Genomic DNA, 7,430 nt, shown 5'->3' with positions numbered 1-7,430 from the left:
CCCTTTTGCCTTCCTGGACTCCTTCCTCAATAAAAAATATCTAAAATTATATTTTATGGGGTGCCTGGGTGGCTCACTTCGTTAAACATCTGACTTTGGCTCAGGTTATGATCTCCAGATCCTGCAATCACACTCAGCAGGGAGTCTGCTTGTCCCTCTCCCTCTGCCCCTCCCCCTGCTCATTCTTTCTCTCTCAAACGAAAAAAAAATATTTTTTAAAAATTGTTCTATGATTGTATTGGTATAAAGATGAATATTACTGCTAAATACTAAAATGTTCGCTTCCACTTAAAAGCTTGTTTTTTCCTTCTGATTTTAAAGGAAATTAAAACATTTTTATAATGTGAACTCTAGGCCCTGTGCCTACCATGCTAATGGATGAGTCAACCCTGGACCAGGGTAATGGGGGATAGTGTGAGATCCCTGGGTAGCTGGGAATGGAGAGACAGGAAGGGGACAAAGACTTACGTTTTGTTTAGCTCCAACCTGATATCCAAGGCAGACCCCATAAAGCAGCCAGCGCTAGGGAAGGACAATTTTGGGTGCTGGGGTTTGGGAGCTCAGGGGGGCTCATGCTGCAAACACCTTTTCATGGAGCGGGAAGAAGCGGTCTCCTTGCTGACAAACCCCTTCTGGGCCAGGAGCTTCAGCAGGTGGCTGATGGCAGAGAAGACCAGATGGTGGTTCATTTGGAGCCACCTCACATGGGAGCCCCAGCTGCCTTGGTCTTGTGAAAGCAACCCCATCAACCCTCTGTCACTAATGCCACTGTCATGGGGAACAGTTTGGGGAGGGGTGGCAAGTAGAACTCCCACAGGTTTGGGCCCTGCTTCTGGAAAGTGCCAAGAATTCGATGAGCTGTCAGTGCCCCCAACAAAGGGAAGGGGTTTTTGGATAAGTGTATGTGTGTATGTGAGAGGGACATGGAGGAGGAATGTGGTTCACTGTTGTTTCTGATTAATTCATTTCATTAAACGCTGATTGCCAACAAAACCAGGAGTATGTGAGGAGTTTGTGACTTAAAGAGCGCAATTTGGATTTTTTACTTTAGAACATGACCCCATCCATCTGAGACCATTCCTGACGCTGAGCCCTGGAGGTTTGTGTTGGCTTGGAATCAGCTGCACTCGCCTTCCCCATTGCCATGGTGATTCTTGGACTGGTTGAAGGGAGCTGGGTTCAGCTTCTCTCTCTCTCTCTCTCTCACACACACACACACCCACACCCACACACACACCCAGGACCATTCCCTTCCCTAAGCTCCCTCACAGCCCCCACCCATCTCTCTCCCTGCTCCCCGCCTTTCCACCCTGCCCCACCTCGTGAGTTTTCCATCTCTTGGCCTTTGTTTGTTTTGCTTTTGTCAGTCTCCCTCCTCTGGATGAGTTTGTGTTTGTTTCCAAACTGTCTGGGGCTGTGTACCAGGGAGACGGTGTCCTGGGCTGCCTCTAGCCCTGATCTGGTTAGAATAAGCCCCTCTCCTTTGTATGATCTCCAACCTGACATTTGGAACATCCAAAACAAATCATGACATTCTGAAGCAAGATAGAAACCACCATCTCCACCCACTCCTGTTGGCACTCTTGTCCACCTGGAAAGGGTTTTAGAAAATTTCCAGTGTTTTCCACATCATGCAGCCCTGAGAAGGGGACACAGCACTTACTGAATACCTACTGTATACCAGCCACTGGGCTTGGCTTTGTGTGCCTTAAAAATCCAGTGGTGAAGGTGACATTTCCTGCATTTAAATCAACTGCAAGCTGTGGGCAGGGCCCAGGCTGTCTTGGTATACCCAAGAATCTCAAATATGGTGGGACTCAAAAAAAGTTTGTTGAGGGAATAAATGGATGAAAACATGCAAGAAACTTCCCTGCCATAGCAGAGAGTAATGACTGAATGTCAGCAAAGATGACTGAAGTTAGACTTGAGAAAAAACCCATTGGCAAGGCCGTGTGCATTGGTGAGAGTTTCTGGGAAGGTTGTGGATATTTGATGCTTGGTTTCAGAGTCCCATTTGCTCTCTGTACCTTTTGTGAATAGTCAGGGGTGGGCAGGACAGGGCCTTTTGTTTCACTGAAAAGACTGAATTAAAATGCAAATTGTCCAGTGAAAGGTTAAGCTATTTATATGATGCTTATTCATACACACATAAGTACTGGTGATAAAGTCCTTTCTAAGAACAGGATTTAGGAATAAGCTGGAGAGAGTGGTGGTAGAGAAAAAGCAACCACGGGAGATTAAAGAGCAAGAGATTTGAGGGGGTAGGGGGAGAAAGGGAAGGCTGGGGCCACTGGAATCAAATTTCCTTCAATGCCCACTTAGCATCAAACTTCTTTCAGTGCCCACGTAGCCAAGAGAAGATCTGTGTGCAAACAGTCTGTGGAGCCGACAGGGCCTTCCAGCCCCCACAGCATTGGACAGGTCAGTCAAACTGCCTGCTAATGGGGGCAGGAAGAAGACATGGCCAGTCTGATTCCTGGGACGAATGGATTACAGATTGGCTTAAAGATGTAGCTTTACTGGGTGTCTCAGTTGGTTGGACGACTGCCTTTGGCTCTGGTCATGATCCTGGAGTCCTGGGATCGAGTCCCGCATCGGGCTTCCTTCTCGGTGGGGAGTCTACTTCTCCCTCTGACCCTCCCACTCTTCATGCTCTCTCTCAAATAAATAAATAAAATCTTAAAAAAAAAGAAAAAAAAAGATGAAGTTTTACTGATCCTAGGCAAATATAGGCTATTCCAAATGGGCCCAGTAACACATTGCCTATCAGAGATCTGCAGGGATTTAAAACTGGCAATCTATTCTTAGAGGGCTTGGGGGTGCTTGAAAAGTACTAGTCTTGTTAGCTCTTTGAACCTTTGGATGACAGCTGTTGTTCTCATGGCCCATGGTCCATTTACCCTCCTGGTCCCATACCCCACCTTCCCTCTGGGACACCAACCTCTACCACCCTCATTGGTTCTGGGTAAAGCAGACTGTCCCTTCTACCCACACACTCTAGGGGCAGAACAGTGGCTCAGGCCTGAGCCAATCAGCAAGCTGCATTCTGCTGACCTTAAAGACTGGTTCAGATACTAACATGTGTCGGGGTATAGCTCAGTGGCAGAGCATTTGACTGCAGATACTAACATGTGATTCAATAGGAGACTATAAGGTTTTCGCTGGTGCTGTTGGGAAAGAGGTGCTTGCATTCATCCCCACTGTCCACCCGCCCCCCCCAACCCCGCCAAGTCCTCAACGTGGGAGACTGGTCCTGGTGTTAAACATCACAGTGGAGAGCAGAGCCCCCTCGTAGTGGGCGTATTGAAAGAATGATTTAGTCTTCATAATATCCTTGTGAGGCAGGCACTATAATTTTTAAATTATATATAAATATATTATTATAATATAATATACAAATATATATATATATACACACACACACTAGAGAAGTGACTTGCCCAAGGTGAAAAGTCCTGAAAGAGACCATGCCAAAGCTGAGCCTAAAGCTGGAGTAATGGTAAGTCAGACAAGCATAAGGCTGCAGCTCAAGGGGCTGCCAGAGCAAAAAAGATCTGGGCTGGTGGTGTAGGGAGGTTGGAACCGGCAATACTGGGTCTGGGGGATGCAAAATGAGCTCCTTTCCTGGGCTAAGGCCATGAGCTCTGCTGTGTCCTAATCAGGGGGCACCTGGGATGTTGGGTGTGGGACCATGGAAAGTCTTTCCCGACAGCCACACTATTAACAAGAGCTTTGGGTTCAGCTCCATTCACCTTTCCACCCCATCCCTGCAGACCCAGGAGATGAGCTCAGAAACACGGGGCATGGAATGTGGGGCAGGGAGGGGTGGCCCCTCCCTTCCACCTCCACTGCCTTCTCAGAGCTCGTGCCACCAGCCTGCTCTGATTAAGCTGACTTCTTGGAGTCCTCCAGGGGCTGCCAATAGCCAGATCCCCCTGATTGTCTGGGATGTTCCCGACAGCAGAGAATAAACAGTCTCCCCTGTCCAGCCAGCTGTGCTGAGCAGCATTCCTGTCTCTCGGCCCACCCGGCTGGGTGGGGCTGCAGCCCTGTGTCCACCTCCAGCAGAGGCCTAAGGAACCTGGCAGGAGGGTGGAAAAGGGGAGGAGAGGTCATTGTCTCTGGGCCACACAGGACATTCCCCTGCCTGAGTCCTCATTTTGCCTCACCGTAGGCACCTCCGTTTCAGGCCACTCCTAGCGCTTGTAATAATGACCCTGTGACTTAAGAGGATGCCCACACCAGGCCATTGTCCCCAGGGTTGGAGGCCCTCACCCTTACCCAGAGACTGCCAGGGGAAATCTGAGACACCTATATCACTCTAGCTATGCCAGAAGCATCACGCCCAAATGGCTCGTTCTGCAGAGGCGGACATAGCAAGTCAGCAGCAGAAGCAGGACCAGACGCTGGACCTTTCACTGCTCTCCACTGCCTTGGGATGCCGTGGCTGCTGTGGCTGGAATGACATAGGGGCTCTGAGTGAGAGGGGCAGCCCGTGTTTTTGGAGAGGAGCAGAGGTGTTTTCATCCTACGCCTGTTTTGGAGATCAGGCTTGTGGCCGAGCCATTTCCTGAGGAAGTAAGGCCTCTGGAAAAGCGCTGTTCACCAGCCCCTCCTAAATCATGCGTTTGGGAGCAGAGCTGGGGCAGCAGGACCTGAGTGGGGCTCTGTTACCGTCTAGAGGCCAGTGTCCAGCCTGGGCTTGGCAGGCTATGGGCGGTGCCTGAGGACAGAGGGCAGAGTCCTTGGCAAGGGGCAATACCCCCAGCACACACCATCTGTGGAGGGCAGAGTCCTTGGCAAAGAGGAGCACCCCCAGCACACACCATCTGCTTCTCTGCCTGTAGGACTCTGGCCTGGGATTGCGGGGGAGGAGAGAGAGCAGCCTTTCTCAGCAAGTCTGCAAAAGGAATTCCTCTAGGAGCCCCCTCTGGCCTCAGACAGAAGGGGGAGGGAGGCAGACAGTGTGGGAGCCCAGGGCAGCCCAGGGGTCTCTGTGGACAGGTGTCTCCCTCCCAGTCCGTCTCAGGCTCACAGTCTTGTCTTTGTCTAGCTGCGTGTATCAGTGTGAATTGATGGGACTGTTCCGTGTTTGTATGTCTGGCTGGCGGCATTTCTGGTTGGAGCTGGCTTCCTTGGTGGGAAAGCATGTACTTGTGTGTTTGCTAGCTAGCCTATCTAGGAGTCCACATCTCTGTGTAAGCTCATGAGTGTGGGTATGTTCTAGTGAACATGGGGGCCTCTGTCTAGGTGAACGGGTCTACGCCTGCCTACATGCTTCTATGGGAGTATGCATATGAGCATTTAGGTTACTTTGGTATAAGACATACCACTCCTAGGTTTAAGTTTAGGCATGTGTGTCTCTGGGTAGATCTTTGTCAATAATGTGTTGGTGAGTGCCTGAAAGCATGTATATGCCCGTACATTTAGATTTGTGCAGAAGACTTTATTCACTCGTTCATAAAATGATTTTCTCATTTGCTAACAGCCATCTTTAAAGTGCTTGCACTTTGTAAGCACCAGGCAGGGGGAGTTTAGAGAGGTTTCCAGGGCAGCTCCTAATGTTTGCAAGAACCAGGGCAAGAGTACAAATGAAGGCTTAAATTCATAGGCCTAAATATTTAAAATGTTGTAAGTCACAACAACAAACTGCTAAATAAAATATTTAATCCCAGTAAGCCAGAGGCGTGGATTTGATTTTGAATTCCCAACTCCTCTCACTTTTTGCTGGAATTCAGCAACACAGAACAAGGAGCAGTGATCTGAGTTTGAGCCACTGTCCTAGACTCAACGGAGGACTCACTCCATGGTCTGGCCTCATTTTCCTCATCTATAGAATGGAGGGGCTGCATGACCACATCTTTAACTTACAGCTCTTGCTTGCTTGGTTTACAGTAGGAGTGTGATTGATTTCCTGAATTAATTATTTTCTAGAAGTCAGATGGAAGAATGCCTAAGTGTAGAATCTGTGGGTTCAGACAGAACTGGGTTTGAATCCCAGCTCTGCTGTATACAAGCTGAATCTCCTTCATTTTTTAAAAAAAGATTTATTTATTTATTTGAAGGGGAGGTGAGGAGGGAGAAGGAGAGAAGCAGACTCCCTGCTGAGTGTGGAGCCCTACGCAGGGCTCCAGCCCATGACCCCAGGATCATGACCTGAACTGAATTAACCAACTGAGCCACCCAGCCTCCCACTGTATCTCCTTTAGAGTTAGTTAATCTTCCTTAGAGTTATGAAGAGTAATAAAATAATGTGTGTGAAGTGTTGAATACTGTCAGGCTCACAGTAGGTGTTCAATAAATACTAGCTTCTGTCCTTACCAAGGCTCTTTCCAGCTTCCATACCTTACGGATTCTGGGTTCAGTAGACATGTTGACTAATGGCAATGATTGGGACCACATGTTCAGAGAGTTCTGGCCTTGCTGGGGGGAAAAGGACAGTTGGGTAAGAAAATCAGTGTATTCTAAGAAGCTGCCAATCAGATCTGGGTGTGAGCCATACCCTCTATCCCATTCTCTAACATGGACCCTTGACATTTTCTCACTTTTAGGTAAAGCGCTATGAAGTACACATCCAATGCCCTCTTCTGACCTTTCTGCCCATGAGCCCCTCCCTGGTGCTGTAGGATGCTGAGCTAAGTAGGATCAAGCCACACGACAGAGCTGGGTCAGGAAAGGCCTCAGGCTCCCCGACATGTCTGGGCCTGCCTGACCAGCCCCAGCAGTGGGCAGATCCAGCTAGGCAGAGGGCACCTGTTCCCCATGATTGATACTCCTGAGAGGGCATGGCTCTGCCTGGCACAGGTAGCCTGAGGATCCTGGAGCAGTGGGGAGACTGAGGAGCCCTTTGTGTGACCCCTATCCTCTAAAGGCCCGTAGAATGGCTAAGTTCCAGCAGGAACAACATGAAGAGAGTTGGGGTGGGACAAGTGACAGTGCCTCTCAGCCAGGGCTGGGGGGGGAGGGTGACCATCTTGGGAATCCTCTGGAGCCTGTGAAAACTGGCGGCTCTTGGACTCTCCTGAAATATCTCTGACCCGAAGGGAATGAGGGAGGGGTCTAGGGCCTAGCCAGGGTTGCTGAGTTGGGAAATGCTTTGTGTATGAGCTCAGGGTGGCTGAGGCCATGAGGGAGGCCTGAAAGAGAGGGTCTGCCCTGGAGGTCATGCTGGCCATCCCCCTGATCCCATGCACACATGGGTGACTGAGAATTGGTTTGATACTCTCCCAGCTCCAGGGATTACTGGGGAGGTGGAAGCAACTTTACCTCCAAAAGGTCTTCTGGGAGTCATTGTGATCTCCCCCCACTACCCCTGGGCTGCTCAATTTGGGGCTAGACTTGGGAATTTTCCTCTTGAAAAAAAAAAAAAAAAAACCCACAAAAACTGAAAGCAAGGGAGCAAGTGGTGGGTTGAGGCCAAAATAATATGT

Source organism: Mustela putorius, unplaced genomic scaffold (genome assembly GCF_011764305.1).
Source record: "Mustela putorius furo isolate JIRA1106 unplaced genomic scaffold, ASM1176430v1.1 tig00003896_pilon_pilon_pilon, whole genome shotgun sequence".
NCBI lineage: Eukaryota > Metazoa > Chordata > Mammalia > Carnivora > Mustelidae > Mustela > Mustela putorius.
The sequence above is the reverse complement of the archived record's forward strand: the minus strand, read 5'-3'. Positions refer to the sequence as shown.